This window comes from Mixophyes fleayi, chromosome 2, assembly GCF_038048845.1.
Source record: "Mixophyes fleayi isolate aMixFle1 chromosome 2, aMixFle1.hap1, whole genome shotgun sequence".
Taxonomy (NCBI): Eukaryota; Metazoa; Chordata; class Amphibia; order Anura; family Limnodynastidae; genus Mixophyes; species Mixophyes fleayi.
The window spans coordinates 90,656,891-90,678,028 of record NC_134403.1 but is presented as its reverse complement, the minus strand read 5'-3'; the positions used below and the strand labels follow the sequence as shown (position 1 = coordinate 90,678,028).

At 39.1% G+C, this 21,138-nt stretch overlaps 1 protein-coding gene across 2 annotated transcripts in view; it reads right to left on the bottom strand.

The window, feature by feature from the left end:
• The window catches only part of KMT2D (lysine methyltransferase 2D), a 124,615-nt gene extending 103,769 nt beyond the window's left edge, over window positions 1-20,846 (bottom strand). For both annotated transcript variants that reach the window (XM_075199632.1, XM_075199633.1), the window contains exon 1: window positions 20,320-20,846. The gene's annotated coding sequence lies outside the window, so the exon portion shown is untranslated. The remainder of the gene's footprint in view (window positions 1-20,319) is intronic.
• Between the last annotated feature and the right edge of the window lie 292 nt (window positions 20,847-21,138).

The window sequence follows — 21,138 nt, the reverse complement described above, 5'->3', positions numbered from 1 at the left end:
TTCCCCACAAGTACTTCCTGTTTCCAAAGCCTATGTGCCCGACAGGTGAAGTGAAACTGATGTCTCTGTATCACTGCTGGGTCCTGGGGACACAGCCACAAACCTGCTCTAGTAGCATCACAACAATATGCTATAAAAGCTTCTAGTGAATGAGAAAGATATTATTCTCTCTCTTTCTATACACACATATATAATATATACACATACATATACACACACTGATTTATGGGTGGGTGGGTGTATGTATATATTTCAAGACACATTCTGATAAATGCCAATTGTAGCAAAATTATCAATACTTTGGAAAAATAAAAACTGGAAAGACAAGCGTTACGTTATGTACACACTGGTGGTAAAATTCTGCATTGAAGATGCACTTCTAAAGCAAGTTAAGAGCATTTACTTGGATGTGAAGCTACAAATCATTGCAGCTAATAAGAGTACATATTTGCAATATTTATATGTTCATGTATCATGCATTGCAGTACATTTTTGTTTTAACACTTTTTGCTTAATTTCACTATGTCTCATGTAAATCAATGGGAGCACATTAGATGCAGTTAAGCAGCATTTACATATACATTGATCAGCCACAACATTAAGACCACTGTCAAGTGAAGTGAATAACACAGATTGATTATCTTGTTACAATGGCACCTGTCAAGGGCAGGGACATTTTAGGCAGCAAGTGAACAGTCAGACTGAGTTAAGTTGATGTTTTGGAAGCAGGAAAAATGGGAAAGCGTAAGGAATCAAATAACTTCTTGTTTTGACACAGAATATAAATTGAAGGATAAGCGCTCCAATCTAATTGTTCACTCCCAACCTGAGACAAGCAGCCGTAGGGAGACTCTCCCAAAATCTCAATATCATATGTAAAATTTATCCTATAGCGCTCAGTGTCAGGCGAAAAGAAAGAGGAAGCAAAAATATAAAATACAAACAAAATATAAAAATACATAAAAAATAAAAAAATAAAATTGAATTATATATGCACAATGTCCGTACAAAAGCTAAATATGCAATCTTAACATGGTGTAACTAAAACAGGTGACAGCTGTTGTAGTTGATATAATAGATTGGATTTTGATATATAAATCGGTCCCACATATAGTGTGTCCAAGTTATTAGTCTGAAACTTGTGAAATCCTGTTGTTTAAGCGTGGTAATTAAATCCAATATATCCTAATATATGAAAAAAAATGATAAAAAAAATGAATGGAATGCAATCACGCAATAATTGCAGAAACCCCTTAAAGTTTACGTTGTAATGACTGTTCATTCTAATAGACAATCTGCGGGAATCTGCTTCTACTCACAATGGCAATAGTCCAGATAGATAACTAGTGGAGGGAACTTGTTCCTCCAAACAAATAGCCGTTTCCCGATATAACGTCCGAAGTGATGTAGTATGTAGTGCGTCCCAAAGAACCGAACTCCGGCCAATCTGCACTCCCCCAAAAGGAAGCCAGGGGAAGTAGTTAATGTAAATCGACTTTATTTATGTACTTTTACTGTAAAAAGGAACGCGGCCTGCGCACTGTTATCGCAATATGTGCGCTTAGATACCGTTATTACGGTAATTTCAACGGGGGCTTTTGGCTCACAGCTCCGAGCAGAAAGCCGGGTTAAATTTACCGTACCAACAGTAAGAGTTATCGCTGCGCTACTTCAGGGAAAGTTAAAATCCCCCTTAATGTGGGATATATGCATTAATTTATTATCTTCTTGACTTTTTTTTTTTTTACTTCTCCTTTAAAAATGCAATAAGACACATTACAAATTCTGGTGTTTGTAAATTCCCTATAAATCCAACAAAGTCATTATGAAAATCAAGGTGCCATCAAAGGCTGCATAAATTTAAAGTCTCTTAAAATATATGGTTACAGTCCAAGATTTGGCATCATTTCTATAGCTTAAAATTAATGTACAAATTCACTGGGGCAATAAAAGGTACACTTAAATTGAACAGACTGGCTTCTGAATTCTGCCTTATTTCATATACCCAGGCAATAGGCCGCTATCGCTATGGGCATTAAAGGGGTCTTAAAATTCAAACAGAAACCACCAAAGTCAAAGCACTGTTCTGTCAGACCTTCTGCAAGCTTCATAGGGTCATTAATAACGCACAATGCACAAGTGTAGAATTTGGTTTTCTGCAATGTTACATGCATGGTTTTCTAGTGGGCACACACCAATTCCAATAAAGTCTTCACATAACTCCTATACAGATCATCCATTGCAGACCAAATTCAATGTCCTTAAACTAATAGAAGTCTGGCAATATTATGCATTTGGGTGGTGAAATGATGCAAGTATCAAACTAATTAATTATCTAGTGGAAAGATATCAAATCAACAATAAAGTCTCTTACACTTGAGCCTTTAATATTAAGAGAAAATAAAATAAAATTTGCTTTGACAAACAAGTGTTACGCATCAAAGTTGATGCTACCTTACGAGTGTTAATTTTCGTTAACAAGGTAGTTCTATGGGAGCAGGAGGGTACAGCTACAGGGAGCTCGGAAATGAGTTAAAAATGCGCTATGAATACTAAACATTGCATTTTGAGCTCACCATCTACACTTTTAACTAGTTGCGCTTTTCAATACACAAGGGTACGAGTCCGTGTAGTCAGCTCTTCCTTAAAATCTTTTGATAAACAATATGAACCATAATTAGGCTGGAGCATGGCCTCATGCACACGTTACTACCTATGTCCAATGTGCACACAGCACTAAGCTAGACACTGCATTGATCCCTATGCGTAATAAGACTATATGATGCTGCATCCATGCTGGTCATCTTTCTGTGTATACAAATTTTCACTGGTTTAGAAAAAAAAAAAAGTGGATTTTTGACATGAAATGTAATTGGGTGCCTTCACTAACAATTACCTATAAAACTAACCTTTGTGGTCTTCTCTGTTTTTTTTCCCCATATATTGGAGTCAGCCTGGCCCTCCTAAAAATATACCTGCAATAACACTTGTGTACACAAGGCCAAATAGTTCCAAAATACTTCATTAAAAAAAAACATTGTCAACACTGCCATATACTACCAAGTTAATACAGTTAATTTAAACAATACTAGTTTCCAACTAATAATAATTTAGAGCATTACATTTAATAAAAAAATAAAAAAAAAGCTAATGTTTTAATTTTTTTGCAGTCGAGACTGATTTGCACCTACAGGTTTTCCACACTTGTAAATGCAAGCTCTTCTGCTCTCTGGAAACTCCCTCCAACCAACTCGCTCTGTGCTCTCTCTCTCTCTCTCTCTAATGCTGTAAAATGAGGAGTCTCACCACCATAATATAAACAGTACACATGTTGAAGTACTTTGCGAATATTCATTATAAACAAAGGAGCATAGAGAACCTCTGGTGTGTTTTTTTTGGTTTTGTTTCTTTAAATACACTATATGGACAAAAGTATTTAGACACTTGACTATTACACCAACAGGGACTGTAATGACATTGTACATATACTTTAATATAGAGTTTGTTCCCCTTTTGCAGCAATAACAGCTTCCACCCTTCTTGGAAGGCTCTCCACAAGCTGTCAGAGAGTTTCTGTGGGAATTTGTGCCCAATTTTTGTACTTACATTAATGCTAGTGGAAGTTCGGAACTCTTCAGCTATGGAATCAGCAGTGTGTTGGCAACTTTATGCACCATGCACCTTAGCAGTCGTTGACCCCACTCTGTGATTTTACGTGGTCTTCCTGCTGTTCCTAAATGGCAGCACTGTGGCTTAGTGGTTAGCACTTCTGTCTCACAGCGCTGGTGTCATGAGTTCAATTTCCAACCATAGTCTTATCTGTGTGGAGTTTGTATGTTCTCCCCATGTTTGCGTGGGTTTCCTCTGGGTGCGATGATGATGATGATGATGAAATGCTTCCACTTTCTAATAAGATCACTTACAGTTGACTGAGGAATATCCAGCAGGGATGAAATTTCACGAACAGTCTTATTGCAAAGGTGGCATCCTATCACAGTACCACAATAGAAGTTACTGAGCTCTTCAGAACGATCCATTTTGTATCACAAATGATTGCAAATGCAGACTGCGTGGCTAGGTGCTTGATTTTATATACCTCTAGCAACAGGTCTGACTTAAACACCTCAATTCAATAATTAACAGATGTGGCCAAATACTTTTTCCCATAGAGTGTATATAAAAACACTAGGAGATATCTACTCTCTGCTATGACTGCCAATGATCTCCAACTGGGAGGGGGGGGGGGGGGGAAATAGTGGCCATCTACAAAAAGTTAGAGCCACGGCCATTTTTATTTTAATGTTTATGCAAAATAATTAGGGGTGGAGTTGTGCATATTGGCAGGTAGCAACATCAGGTGACTGCATGGAAAAGTATATGGTAAAGAGTAAAAAAGACTAGCATTGTATGACAGTGCACTATACCAGTCACTGGTCCCCCAAATAAGTAGTACACATATCAGATAGTGTCCCCACAAGCAGAACAACAGGAGTCTGTACCCCCACACCCAAAGACCCTGCCATTGTATCTTAGAATGGGTGCACTACTACTACAGTCTATCTTGCTTTCAAAGGAAGTCCTGGTTACAAAGTGAATAAAATTCCTAAATTAACATCTCTAGCCTTGAAAAGTAGTAATAGCACTTGAACAGTGCGGAACGTTGTGTCTGCGAGGGTTAAATGTCAAAAACTAATTCTAATGAAGGTGGCAGTCATCCAGAGCCCATTTCAGGTGCAGGAGAACCACATAAACTCCTTCCATTTTTATGCCTGAAATTTGATCATCTGTTGTGCCAAGATGGACCGCCTATGCCACCCTGTCTGTTGCTGCTGGGAGCCGGCTGGGCTTACTTTGCCACCATTCCCTTTATACCTCATTCATACTGCACCAAAAACCCGGGTTTTTGCAGAGGCACGGTGAAAAACCCGGGTCTTGGTGCAGTATGAATAGTCCAACCACAAAATCCCGGGTCTAAAATCCCAGGACTTAGACCCGGGATTTTGCGAGGGGTAATTCCCGTGTTGGACCCCGCTAGCCTGCAGTATGAATGGTGCAACCCGTGTAATTCCCGGGTCTCACCATTCATACTGTAAAAAAAAAAAAAAAAAATTGTGAAGTAAAAAAAAAAGTTTTTAATTACTAAAAAAATACATAAGAAATGTTTACTTAACTTATTCTCAGCCAGCGGTGTCTCCGGTGCGTTGCCGGCTGTCAGGGGGACCTCTGGGTACTAAAATGACGTAATTTCTAATGGACTAGAAATGACGTCATTTTAGTACCCAGAGGTCCCCCCTGACAGCCAGCAACGCACCGGAGACACCGCCGGCTGAGAATAAGTTAAGTAATGTTATGTATTTTTTAGTAATTAAAAATTTTCACTTTTTTTTTTCCTAAAACCCGGGTCGGGCAGGTGCAGTATGAACCCGCCCGACCCGGGAATCTTGTTATCTTTACTGCCCTGTGCCCCGGCAATATCCCGGGTTAACTACCCGGGATATTGCCGGGGCGGCAGTATGAAAGTGGTATTAGTTATCCCAAATGCGCCCTCTTGCCACAGTAGGAGGGGCTTAAAATATGCTGCCACCAAGTACCGGGTTTCTTCTGGGTAACTGACGCTGCGAGTATACCCCGTTACTGGTGTACCTGGGCTGGTACTCCTGACCTCTCAGGGTTGCTGTGGATGGATCCCCCCTGTCCTATCACACTGACCAGGGCTGTAGGGTAGCAGGCAGAGCGGTGGTACCCGAAAGCTGGGTCCACATCTCTGAACAGCCAGGAACAGATTAGATTTTGAGTCTGATCTGTAGGTCACAGGATTTTCAGCATGTAAGACATTTTCAAGCAGGTCTTTGAAGCAAGTGATGTTTATTTGCAGTCACACTGATTGGAGGTACCAGTGCTAAAGTCAGATGAAATCAGAAGAACAATTTTTAATACAAAACAGTGCTGTTTTTATACACATTTGAGCGCAGCCTCACTGGATAAGCCAGCCCCCTGAGGTCCGAGTTATTTTTAGAATCAGGATGCATTTTGTTTATCCAAACATAGATTTACATGCAATTCAAAGCTAACCATATTTACGCTCATCTGCGATATCCTAAAACCTTGCTGCGATTTCCTGCATCTTAATTTTGGACACAGTGGACATGTGACAGCAGTCTAATTACCCCTTCCTTTCCCTTAAGGGGTACTGAACACTCACATCAAAAGGTCTAATCAACAAGAGATTAGCATGGGTGCTTTCTTCCAACAGTTGCAGAATACACATTTCATCCAAAGAAAAGAATTCCCCCAAGAAAAGTTGCAAACCCCAAACAATGCATTTCCTTACACCAAGATATACAAAAGACGTTTTAAACAAAGGCTTATTGTATCAGATATATACATCAGAAATAATGCATTTCTCTTAGAAAGGTTAACACACAAAAAAAACGCATTTTCTCCCCTGGTCTCAGAAATAAAGATTTCCTATATCAAAATATACACTATATCAAAAATAAGTGCATTTGCAATTATATAAATAAGCGCCATACGCTCTTTCCTTTAAATTAATTTATACCATAAGTTACTTGTGAGTGATCCAGTGACATCTAGCAATAAATATTATTGTACATAAAAGGATCTGTTTTATGCCAGTCACCTATTGGATTTTCAAATCTATTGAATGACCAGATATATTGTCTCTCTCTAACCCCCATTGGTTGCTCACTGTCATTTCATGAAGGCTCATGCCCAATCTGCTTTATGTATTTAGCCACACAAGACAGCTACAATGCGGCTCACATATATTATATGCATTTGCAAATATAAGCACTATTAGTTTTATAAAATTATAAATGCTAATGAGACACATATGCAAGTCATAACATTTGAATAAAGATAGTAATAGGGCCATGACAATTCATAACCAGCTTTTTCAATCAGAGAGAAGGAAAAAACTAGCACCCTTCAGTCTGGGTAGGAAACAAAAAGAACACACATCTAAATACATTAATGATCTAGAACATTAGTTTATCATATTTAAAAGTGAAAACAGGTTTTCTTCATGTTACATGAAACGTTAGAATTCAGAAGTCTGTCAGGATAGGAAGGGAAGTATCTAAAGATACCAGTTAGTCACAATACACAGACACCATCTACATCATGATAGACATTATGGTTAAACACCAATACTTGTGTATCGCCCCCCCAAAAAAAAAAAAAATTACTTAATAAAGCTAGCAAAAAAAGTATCACTAAAAATTACACATGTAGTAATAAAATAAAAGTATGAAGCAAAAGATACATCTCATTTCAAGTTAGCCAAATAGAGACATTGTAGGATAAGATTTTCGTTAAAAGTACTAGTGAAGTCCACTATTTTTGTAGTAAAATATCGATGTTAAGAATTTTTCACTTTATCTTACTTTCACAATTAAATTAAAAAATGTTTGCACATTAAAGCATAAGATATGAAGAATTGTCACAGGCACCAGTGACCTGGGAAGCTAGGTGCATTTTCAAAAAGAAAAATAAGCCCATCATTGCTAAAATTCTAATGGTAGAATTGTACAAAATTGATAACTTGAGCCATCTGCTAACATTTTTTGCCCAATAACTGTTGATGTTCGAAAGAGCTTGGGGCAGACTTCCAAAACTAAAATAGTATGGGCTGCATTTGCGCACAATGACAATAACATGCAATATTTTTGCTCAATTTGAACTGTTTGGCAAGAATTTTATTATTTTAACATGGGATTTTTATTTCTTTATTGGTGTCAAAATGATTATTTTCAATTAATTATAGTAGAACATCCACCAGTCACTTGGAACAAAATGCTCTGCTCCCAAACTTTGCACTTAACTATTACTGCAGTGACCGGTGCTGAATTAACGTATAGGATGATTTCTAGAACTCCAATTCAGCACAGGTAACTGCAAAATGCTCAGCCACTGACTTATTATTGCAGTGTGTGGAAGGAAATCTCAAAGCGAATACCCAATCATAAAGAGCATATATGCTCTATATCCAGTACTTTTCTCATAGATTCAGTCCATTTAACGTGAAATCTATTTTACCATGAAAACTGCTATGTGCTACACCTGTATGTATACCGCTGCCCAGTAAAAGCACACATTTTACACACCTAAGTTTAGACTTTTTTTTTTTTTTATTATTTCATTTCAGCGGTGTGAATGAGAATTGCGGTCTGTATGCAATGGGATACAATGTAGTCTTAATGCAAAAATTGCAAGTAGAGTAGATTGATTGGGTTGAAAATGTTTGCTTGTTTTTGGTTGAGATAGCTAAATTGGCATGTATGCTGTAGCATTGTGGTGTTATTTCAATGTTAATCGTGTACTGTTGTCTATGTGCAAAAGAGTTGTAAAGCAAGCTTCGTATACTACTTTGTAGTTTACTGTATCTCTCTAATTGTATACAGAAGTGACAATAGACACTAGCTGGTTGCCAGGTACGGAACACTCACAAGCCATCCTGTGGACGGTCTCAGACAGCCCTAGCTCTCTACAGAAGCTAAATAGGTAGAGCTGTGTGATGGGTGTGCAATAGTGCTGATGACGGGGAGATGCAAGCTGCAACGCACACCCCTGTCAGGAGGGAAAGATGCTCTGGGACACCAAGTAGATGCCCAAGGACTTCAGAGTAAACTGTAAGTAAACACTGTAGGGGCCATAGGAGGCTGCAGTTGTGAATTAACCCATGCTAGGGCTGACTGGAACCAACACGAGCAAGGGATGGAGCGTCTCTGAACATAAACAGTGTAAAACATGTGTGCGTTAACAATTTTGGAGAAGTTGTGCTACCCAACATCTGATCAATCGCTGTTGTGGACAATTGGGAGAGTTGAAAAGTATAGATACTCTGGGGCATATTTAATAAAGCACAATAGTGCTTTTAACGGATAATTAAGGTCCCACAGTGTCCTCCGCAAATTTATTAATGGGGCATCGCAGCAGATATCATGGATATCTGCTGCTTTGCACTCCTCTTCTTTTTTGGGAGCAGTCACCATTCAACAGAATGGTGACTGCTCCTGGCCGCAATCTAACAAGTCCCGAAAAAACATTTTTTTCGGGAACTTGTCATGTTAATGAAGCTGAAGCTGGCGTACATGAGGAAATCTAATGCGGTCAGCTCTGCTCCGGAGAGCAGAGCTGGACAGCGCATGTGTGGAGGGATCACATGATCCCTCCCTGTCACTCACAGCTCTCTCTCTGCAACTATTGTTGCAGAGACAGAGAGGGGATCTGTGTGCGCATGTCCAGTTCTTGGAACTGGACATGCGCAATTGAAGAGTAAGGAGAAGACCCAAAGACAGCGCTTCCGAAGAGGCAGGTAAGTATGATTTTTTTTTCCACAGAAACAGCAGATTATCGGGACTGCTGTTTCTGTACTCCGGTTTTGATAAATTTGAGAAATGAATCAATACTTATCCGTCCGATAAGGATTGATAACCATTTCTCTATTTCAACGTTAAATGATAAATGTGCCCCTCTGACCTGCTGTTAAGATATGGCTATGTCTGACGTGCTTAACCATTTCACCTCTGCTGGAGAAGGAGGAACAAATGTGTAAGTGCCATTTGATTCGCTCACTGGTTGCTCTTCATAGCAACCTTATTAAAGCATGAATTTGACATTTAACACAAAATAAATAAAAATACAATAACTGCACTTGTCGCCAAATTTAAATAATGGAATGTGGGTGTAAAGAGCTACATCTCGCCAGAATGTGAGCATATGTATGACGGAAGTGGTGGAAAAAAATAAATAAATCACAAATCAGATTTGTTCATAAACCACAAAATCTGTACATGTCACCAGAATAAGATTTATTTACAAATGAAAACAGCTGAGGTTACCAAAAACCAATACTTAAAAATAAATCTGACATATTTAGGAACATAATAAGATATACACAGCACAAAACAATTATCTGATCCCTTTGATCTTTACCAGTCACTCGTGGAATATTAACACCGTACCATTAGAGAAAATAAAGCAAATTTATAATTCAACACAAAACTGTCTAAAAGTATTGCTATAACCAAACGTAGGAAAGTACTCCAATTTCTTTAGCATAGGATGGGTTTGCCATTGCAATCTCATTTACCCTGCCTTATATACAATGGACAATTTCTTGTTGTGTATGAAACAAGTTTGAAATTCCACACTTAGGTATCCATCATAATAATGTATAATAAATTATATTATATATCTCCTTCGCTCTTTTTTTTTTAAGTTTGTTTTGCCAAATATAAACGGTTATCTACCTCTTCTATCTTTGCTAGCAACCCTTTCATGAAAAGTTGCAGAGATAAGAGATTCTAAAAGTTTCAATTGTTGCTGCCCGCATCCACGCATTGGCTACGCAAACACCAGCTCAATATGGCAACTTTTTGAGGTAGAATACCAGTAACAAGGACACATCAGCGACAGCCTAAGGTTACACCAATGTGCCCAGAAGCCTTTACTTTTTGTTCTGGGCCACCAGATGTCTGTACACAACATGCTAAGGGGAATCCCGTGACAACACAATACTGTGTTGAGAGGAAACTTGGGATGCAAGGACATTTCAGATCTCCCTTGCAGGTCAGCAATTATAGCTCTAGCGCAGTGCGATTTGTAGGCAAAGACAGGTCGTACGGAATCTGGGATTAGGGGATATCTGAATCTCTACTAGCCCTACAACGGTCAGAAAATACACAAATTTGGCAATTACCCAACTCTTGAAAATTACTTTCTAAGGTTGCACAGTCTAAAATTAGCAACGGGCAGAATCATTAGAAATGTTTTCCCATAGAATTCCTGCACAATGCATTAAGAATATATACAAATAGCAATATCAAAAAGTCCTATCTGACTCAAAAAGCAAGATAAATTCACTAGGGTACAGAAAGTACTTAAAACCTCTTAATCATGATGGGTTTAAATAGGAAAATTGAAATTTGCAACAACAAATTTGTGAAAATACTGAGTTGTGATTAAGTGTATTAATTTCTGTTATTCGACAAACAATTAATTTGTGCTTTTACATGGGAATAGCAGGTCCAATTTAAATACATTATATCTAAATATCAACATAATAAAGGATGGCACCCAATAGTGAAATATTATTCATTTTAATTAGCGTTCAATCACGCAGCATAATTTTATTCACACAGGTTAAGGAAAATGTACATTAAACAATACAACACAAACACACTTGTATATTTACCCATCAGTATGGCAATACATTAATGTAAAGCGTTCTGCCCAGAAAATTTTGCCAGCCCGGTGGCATTAAGAAGTAGCCGGATGAGGGCAGTATAACAGATCGCAAATTATAAGGGGGATAAAATAATGTTGCCAACATTTATTTATAAAGACACTAGCGGTTTTTACCCGCATGCTGGCTGGTTTGGATGCACTTTATATTTATTTTTTAAATTAATTCTTTTTTTTCATGCCTGGCACCTGAACCTCTGCCTGTCTGGACTGGTGGTCAGTGGTCTAACACATTCTGCTGGCTGCAGTGCACACACACTGCTTGTTATAATAGGATAAATAATGGTTTGTCCTACTATAATAGGACTCCTTCAGACTCCAAGAGCCAGGTGAAACACCCGGGATATAGGTCTTGGGGGGACTATAATGTATAGGATTATTTTAGTGTACTTATAGACTATACAGTGCATTGTTAGTAAAGGAGTATAATTATGAATGAATAGTTTTATTCAGTTTAGTGGGCATGTAAGGTGCCATATCTAATTAACAATGCAGTATATAAAAGTATAGTATGAAGGAGGAGTAGGGGCCCCTGTTTCTCCCCTTGATGAAGTCTTGACATAGAGAAAAAGTATTGGAAAACTTGTGCAATCATTCTACGAAGCTGGGTATAAGAATCTGTCATTAATAGAGCCCTGGAAAGACTTGTAGAAAACAGAAGAAGCAACTCTGTACTCAGCAAGGCAACAGGCTGTTGTATTGTTTAATTGGAGGTACATTTCCATAATATGTCTGAGCAAAATATCTAATAGCACTACTACACCATCTTATTTTTTGCTTTTTTAAAACCTTTCATATATTTGGTATATATGAATACTACAAGTCCTGGTCCTTAGAAGGTCAATTGTATCGCAGTTAAACGTTTAGATTAAGTATGCTATATGTTCACTTTATTACGTGACTGAGCACCAATTAAGATTAACAATATTGCACTAACTGGTACCATTATTTTATTCTTTCCAAAAATATATTATACTTGGAATAGCTGCTTTTGGGAAGGGTACCAGAGTGAGAGAGTCTATTAAAAGTTTGGCATTATCATAGGCACAGAGAGATACATGGAACATGTATTTACTCACGCAAAGCTTGGTTCTAATTAGCATTAAGTTAGTGATCAAATTCATGTAAAAAATTGTTTTTTATTATTCCTTACCTTTCATAACATTCTGGTAAACATTACTAGGAGTCAAACCAAAGATCATTAACCATCCTTGTATTTAGGTGAACAAATTGCTCTAAATCACAGCAGCTAGACACACTTGCTCTTATTATCCAGCTTGCTATAGGCAGAGAAGAGAATTGCCAATTGGTTGTTGTGTATATTTCGCACCAAAATGAAATGTCTAAAAGAATCCTAAAAGGTTTTTTTATTTAGTTTTTAAAGCCAGTTCCTGCTGTAATTAAAATGTGACCCCCCCCCCCCCCACCCCCCATGCTGTAGATTACCATGAAATGTACAAATTGAAAATCTGTATCCTATATTCAAAGGCAAAACCTAGATGTACTTCTGGCCATTAATAGTGCAAACAAAACAAATTAAAAAAACTCAAATCGGATAGATTCAATTGGCCGTAATGTTCCTCAGAACATCGCAGCCGCGATTTATTACAGTTACTACAGTAAAAAGTAACGGATTTTACGTTCACCCCTCTATGGGGCATGAGCAGAGGTCAGCGTTACTTCTGTCAGAAAATATCCGGAGGCACTTTGTGCGGATAATTCCTGCATTGAATCTGCCCCAATGTGAGAACTCTTCATAACTTTAAACTGCATCTCTGAATACATATTAATGTATTACTTTTTAAAGAAGTTGAAGCTTAAAAGATAATCAAAATTAAAGACAAATATCTAACACAGGTTTAGCTACAGGATAGACACATTTATGAATGATATTATAATGCAGAAGAGGAAATTTGCAAGTGAGCAATTATTTACACTACAACAGACCTACAAATACTACATCAAGAGACCTGAGATTCCAGACAACCATTTTCAGAAATACAGAATGCAATGATGTGCTTGTTTCAGCCAACAATTAAAGATACTGTAATACTTTAGACACTACTTACAAAACCAGATACATAAACATTTAAGGTTTCACTCATTTTGTAGGGAAAATTGTTCCTTACTTTATAGCAAGGTCTCAGCCAATTAACAAGCATAATTAACAATTATTTCCAGGCCTTGCAAGTGTCACATTATGGAGAGAAAGAGAAAAGACAGGTGTCAAGCGCTCTTGAATTGGTGCATGATAACTGATCACCAGACATATACATACACTGATCAGCCACAACAATAAGACCACCTGCCTGATATAGTGCAGGTTCCCCTTGTGCTGTCAAAACAGCTCTGATCAGTCAAGGAATGGTCTCCACAAGACCTCTGAAGGTGCCCTGTGGTATCTGGCACCAAGGCGTTCGCAGCAGATAATCCTTGAAATCTGTTAAGTTGCGAGGTGGGATCTCCATGGCTCCGACTTGTTTTGCCATGACGTCCCACAAATGCTTGATCCGATTGAGATATCAGGAATTTGGAGACCCAGTCAAAACCTTGAGCGCTTTGAAATGGTCTTTAAACAATTTTTTCAGTGTGTTTGGACACATACTGCGGAAAGAGACCACTACCATCAGGGAACACTGTTGCCATGAAGGGGAGTACCAAGTCTGCAACAACATTTAGGTAGGTGGTACGTATCAAAGTAACATCCATATAAAGGACCCAAGGTTTTCCAGCAGAACATTGCCCAGAGCATTACACTGCCTCAGCCGGCTTGCCTTCTTCCCATAGCACATCCTGGTGCCATCTCTACCCCAGGTAAACGATGCACACGCCCATCCACATGATATAAAAGAAAATGTGATTCATCAGACCAGGCCATGTTCTTCCATTGCAGCATGTTTCAGTTCTGGCACTCACGTGCCCATAATAGGCACTTTGGCAGTGGACAGAGGTCAGCATGGGCATCCTAACCAGTCTGCGGATACAAAGAAAGCTGCGTACACTGTGTTTGGACCCCTTTCTTTCACAGCCAGCATTAACTATTTCAGCAATTTGTGCTACAGTAGCTCTTCTGTGGGTTGTCTATCCTTGAACCACTATTGGTAGGTACTAACCACTGCATTCAGGAAACACCCCCCTGCCATTTTGGAGATGCCCTGACTCAGTCGTCCAGCCATCACAATTTGGCCCACGTCAAAGTCGCTCAGATCCTTACACTTGCCCATTTTTCCTGCTTCCAACACATCACATACAAGAATGGATTGCTCACGTGCTGCCTAATATATTTCGACAATGACACCTGTCAAGGCGTCATTGTCACGAGATAATCAATGTTATTCACTGGTTTTAAAGTTGTGCCTGATCGGATAGATGTATACAGAGATAGATATCTCCGACATTTCCAATGATCTTGTATTCTGGACACATTTGAAATCGCTAACCTGTGAACATGATTACACATAGAAATCTATTATCCTTTGCACACAACTAAAACTACTTTAAATAAAGCTATATTCTATGGAGAATGATGAATGAAATGTTTTTTTCCCTTGGTTGCTTAGTGCTTGTCTGCCACAAATCCTATGGTTGAAGCACTTCCAAGCCTGCCCCAACACCTGTTTGTCAATCCTCTTCTGTGATATCAAGTTTTCCTGCAGATAAGCTTTAACATTCAAAATAGAGTTAAAATGCACATTGTCTGTGTTAACCAAGGACCATATACAATATCAGGGCAAGCTGGTACAAATAAAAGTAAAAAAATATCTTTAGAATTGACTGAAGAAAAAAGATGCAAACCATGTATGAAATCATGTGTGTACAACTATTCTGCATACCTTAACTAGTACAAAACACTTGACATTTATATTAATACAGAACACTAGTATTGCAGTGTTAGAAACAACTAGTATCTCAATTACACGCGGAAACAGATAAAACTAGATTACAGGTAGAAGAGTACAGGGATTTAAAAAATATGACATTCCGAGCTTGGAGATAGAAGCATTTTTTTTTTCATGTTGGGAGGGGGGGATGGAAAGTGTCTCAAATTGTCTTTGGGGCTACTGCCCCACAGTACTCCATATTACTAAATATTTCTATATTTTCTGCCACTTGCACATTTTGTTTATTAATAAATGGGTGTGGCTTAATGTGACAATGAAAATACACTTTTATAGAATCCATGCTATGTAGTCATTTTAAACTTTTTTCTGACTGAATCAGTATTCCATATTTAAACAAACTTATATCTGATGGATAGAGAGGTGCTGTAAAAAAAATAAAAAATGACTTGTATTTTTTGCTGAACTTTTATTAAGACTTAATGATAAATATGCCACTTGTATGGGACATTCAAAGACAAAGCTGCTATCCTGGTGATTATAGAGGCACTGTATCCAAATTAGTGTCCCAGAAGCTGGTTACAGGGGCCAGGAAAATTATCATGGATACCTCCAATGCACAGTGTTATGTTGTATAGACAATTTAAAGAAAGTTCTCAGACGTTTCCACTTGTATAAAACATCCCATTATGCGAAAAAATGTATATGGATTATGGTGCAGTACACACTATTTTTTTCAGACGCAGCATGCCCTATTTTGTAGACTTTTTTTTGCAGATCATATTCATTTAAATATCAGGGAAAACAAATAAAGGTAGATAAACAGGGAAAAAAAAAATGCATATTTGCTTATTTAATATTGAGTTTTAACATTTTACAAATATGTTTGAATCAAACTAAGCAGACCTGGGGACTTAATGTTAGAGAACTGCATTATCATGTGTAAATCTACCCATAACACCTTTGCATCAATCATCACGTACCTTGCCAATGCTAATTGAACACTGGCACTATCACCTATTCTCACAAACCAAATTAAGAAGTGTCCTAACAGAATGCTCAGATCTTTGGGTGTTTTTTTATTTTTTAAATTAATACTATTTTTTTCTATTTTTTTGGGGGGACGGGGGGCGTATTATTTTGCTCGGGTCCCATGTAAGCAAGTAGGATATAATAACAGTGTTCTGGTTTCCTTGTTCGGTCAATCATACTGTATAGTTTACAAAGTTGATAGTCACCTGAACTGTACTACATAAATAATGTCCAGGCTATAAAAGTAGCAATCCATACAACTACATGGAATTATTGCGGTAAAATAAGTGAACAAAGGCTCTCTATGGGACCAGCTACACATGCTACTTACTTGAGCAATTCCATATACAATCTCTTGTTGAGACCTAGCTTTATAGACAATGCTGTCCACACATGACAACTTTACAGTGCATGGAAACAAAATGAGTACAACCATAAATCGTTATATAGAGTATTTTTAAATCCACTGGCAATGACCGCTATCAGCCTATGTGTGACGACATCTTCAGGACATAAAAGGGCTCAAATGAGATCCGGAAGTGACGAAGCTGCTTAGTCCGAGAGCTGAAACTACTGGGCCTCACGCATGCTGTCAACTGGACAGAGATCCTATCAATTGGCACTCAAGATGGACAACAGGATTGGCATGGGTGTAACCAGATTAAGAGATTTCCCCATCCTACTAGATCCACAAAACCATGTAGACTGGGGCCTTCAGATATCCTGAAGAAGTGTACCGAGCCATTACTTCCCCCCTTCCACCCCAAAAGCCTGAAATTAACAATTACAGAAATAGGGGCATAAACTTGTCAAAAATAGATAAGGCATTGGTGTAGCAAACTGGCGTGCTTACTATTTCATCCAAGAATGAAATTCAAATCTAACAAATATTTCTTAAACTTAATAGTCATTGTACACCTTTATATAACTGTTGTAAGTTAAGCACAGCAGCCCTTGGTAAAGGGGCAGTGTTCTCCCCTGCACCTATTTCCCTGGTGCTCCAACCGGCTGTTTTTACTTGCCACCCGGCTTTTGGAGCCCAACAGAGTCTTATTATAATAGAATAAACGATTGTTTCTCCAATTAGAACAGGCACTATGTGAGCACTACAGCCAGCAGTGTGTCTTACACCATTGACCACCAGTCCTGGGGGTTGGGTACTAAATTGAGACTACCAGCACACCAACACTACTTACTCCAGACATCCTCATCACAAAACTGTTATTCCCGACATCTTGGCATTCCCGACTCTTGAAAAGGCTGACTTGCAAGTATTTCCACCGACGCACAGTCCGGCACACAGAATGACTTCAGTTGTAAGCGCGACCCTACTATTGGTGGCGTTAAGGGAGCAATGCAAGTACGCTTCGGCTGGACAATGTAGAAGGATTACTAAAAGTATTGTCCAAGTAGTGTATTGGGTAAGTAGTGTCGGTGTGATGGTTTTCAGAGAAATGACTACCACCAAGTCCTGGCAGGTGTGGGCAATAACCTCCAACATTTTTTATTATTGCAAATTATTACAACTGCCCCCACTCAGCTGCTTCTTAATGCCAACAGCTGGCAAAATTTTCTAGGGAGAACACTGAGGTGAGAGACACCAGCACTTTTGGCGCCAACATGAGATGGTTATTCAAATTGCAAAGGTGGGGACTGTGCAGTAAATGTGGCTCCTGCATCGACTGACTATTGACCATTTAGGAGCTGTGCTGTCTATGTACACAATATGGGGTGGATTCATTTAGTCATGAGGTCCCGTAAGAACCTTGTATAGTGTTCCTGCAGAGAAATACAGCCGTTACGGTATTCGGGGCAGATCTAATTAGCGAACCTCACAGCTATGTTTACCTATGCATTAACGGTAATCACTTTAATGAAAACTTTGTTCTTCTTAATAAGTGGAAAGCTGAATATCACACTGCCAACGCCATCATCTCCCAAATGTCAAGCACTGGTGGAGAGCGGCTGTAATTTGGCTGGAAGGTGGATCTAACTCCTACAACCTCTACTAATGTGTGATCTAGCTTTAAAAATGGTTCACATATAAAAAAAAAAAAAAATTAAAAAAAAATTAAAAACCCTTTAAATTTCACAGGCACTACAATGGGACAGAAAAACACTCAATGAATGTTGTATGTCATTATTTTGGAAAAACAATATTCATAACTTAAACCTAGAGGATTCTAAAGTGTGCATACTTAAATATTTATTAAAAAAACACACACCACACTCAACAAAAAAAAAAAAAAAAACACATGGGCTACCACACAAAATAAATGTCCAATTGCTGCATGTACATTTTGAGAGGATTTTGGAAGTAGACTATAGGCCTGCATAAATTGCCCAATATAAAGTCCACACCAGCTTTACCATCACAGTATACATAATGCCCTAAGACGTCTTGCGTTTTCACCTCTGTCACCAAGAGCTAAATTGACCATCACTAGAATATGTATTTGATAGTATACTGTAGTATAAATATTTAACTTCCGAGCACAGGAGAGACATCATGGACCACCAGATACTTTAAGAACCACACTACATGGGAACATAATGTGTGACATCAGAAGACACTGTTACAGTATAAAAGAAAAACAATAAGTTATACAGCCCTAGCTTCAGACAAGTTGTCTTCTATTCTCTCATAGTACCTCCAAACCAAGAGCACATGGAACAGAGATGCCCAAAAGCACATGGATAAGCATTAACTTCCCTTTTTGACAACAGGCAAAGAAATAAAACACAATTGAACCTAATATTCAAAAACCTAAAATGTCTTCATATTGAAGCACCATATATACTGCATTAGTATGGTATTTTATCACAATGCTCTGGTAGTGAAATAGAAATATTCAACTAAAATGAATAATGCAATATAAGACACTGAACAGAAAGAGTAATGTTATTGGAAACGAATTACATGTAAATTTAATTGATCATTTTGCTTGGGATAAATATCAAGTTTCATGGAGCACTGCTTAAAACTGTACTTTGTGAAACACCCAGAGACTAGATAGATAGAGCTATATAAAGCAATTTACGCATTACATTGTAGTTACAATGCATGCATTTGGAGATTTTATTGTTATTTAGGGGGGGGGGGGTTAGTAGATGGTGGGATAAATGTATTTTTAGTCTGCAAAGAAAGATACTTTGGTGGACACCTTCCCATCCATTAAACATGTTTCCATTTCCACACAGGTGAAGATCACATTTTTCACAGTAAAGCAGCACACAGGCAGGATGCACTGTTCTTGACCAATTGCTATACAACTGATAAATGATGCTATGTAAAGATCTAAACTGGGAGTATTTTTAGCAAACAAAATATACAGATGCTACAGATGTGTTCAGTATATCAAGGTTAGTAAGTGGAAGCTGAAGGACTATAGTTAAACCATGTCACCAATGCAAACAGAATATCTGATTTTATACTAGATTTCCCTTAACATCAACAAATAGGGATGTTTATTGTTTACATCATTTTTACATGACACTGAGTACACAAAGTTAGGCTGCAGCAACAAAACAATTACCACAAATGTTGACATTTGAGGTCCCAAGATTAGGTTTTAGATTACTAAAGTAACTAATGCACAAAACTTCCACTAAAACAATGATACCTTTTTTGCTGTATGAACTGTATGTCCAAGGCCATATGTACCTATACATTACAACTACAAAAAAAAGGCAAATTGCAAATAGAGCCAAATAGATGCTATGCCTAGCACATGGCAACTCCTGGACACAAAGATCAGATAAAACTGATTTATTTGCCATGTCAGGCCTGGATCACATAACTGTGTTGTCCATGTTTACAAACCATTTGCAGCAACTATGAATGGCATGTTGTATCACATCGTCTATTACAGGGCATAGGAAACACTTTTCGACATGTCCCCAAACTCTCTCCTCTGGGTGCACAGGCAGCTCACCCCCCACTCCAGGGCCTATGGATGTCCAGCAGGATGGAGTGCCCCTGCCACCTGGACACACGGGGCAGGATGCTCCTGCCAAGCACCGATCATGGGGGAGAGAACCCGACTCCACGGACAACAAGGGCAGAAGTGTCAGGCCGAGGACGGCTGCACAAAAGAGCCATAAGACAGCCATAGCCGGTCATCACTATATACAGCATCCACCATATTAAGTGTCCCACCCAACTCTCCCCGCCTCTCACCTCTACAGTGGCCGGGGCAGGCAGAACCCCCAGCGGGGCAGCATTTCACCCCGTCACCCGATACTGTGCCCGGGAATTAGGGGCAGTAGGGACCCCAGGCACCCCGGTCTGCAGCTCCGGCCTCCCCGGCCTTCTTCACTCCATGCCCCGGCTCTGCCGGCCCACTGCTCTCTAATCTCCTCTCTCTTTCTCGGCGCTCACTTCCTGCCGTTCTCCTCTTCCCGATTCTCAGCCGCCGCTCTCAGAATTCAGCCGCCATCTCCGTGGCCCGGAGAAAAAATAGTCCAGACGAACCTGGATATCCCCGATCCCAGCGCTCAGGCCGCAGGCCCCCCCCGGCACACACAGGGGGAAACAGTGCGGGTCCGGAAGCAGGGGGAGGCGGCCGTGAGGGAGGAGCCGATGCTTTGTCGGTGTATCCGGTGCTGTTATTTTGTTGCCCTTTTCCAGCACCGGGGTCTTTATTGGAGCTGCAGCGGAGGAGGAGGGATACGCGCGGCCGCTCGGGATGTGACTTCGCAGTGACGCGGCACCGCACAGGATGCTTCCGCCGGGAGATTAACCGCTTCACTCCTGGACTCGAATGGGAGCTAGCACGTGGGAAACAGAAGGGGGAGGAGAGGTGTCCCCAGTATCAGGGGCACAGAGTAGATAATAATAATAATAATAATAATAATAATAACAACAACAACATTGGTGAGAGAGAGATATGGGCCTTCCAAACATTGCAATTTAAAGGTCTCACTTGCTTTGTTATATATAAATCTGTGAGCTACAGGTAAATAGATGCTTGTTGTTACAATAGAAAATTGTTAGTGA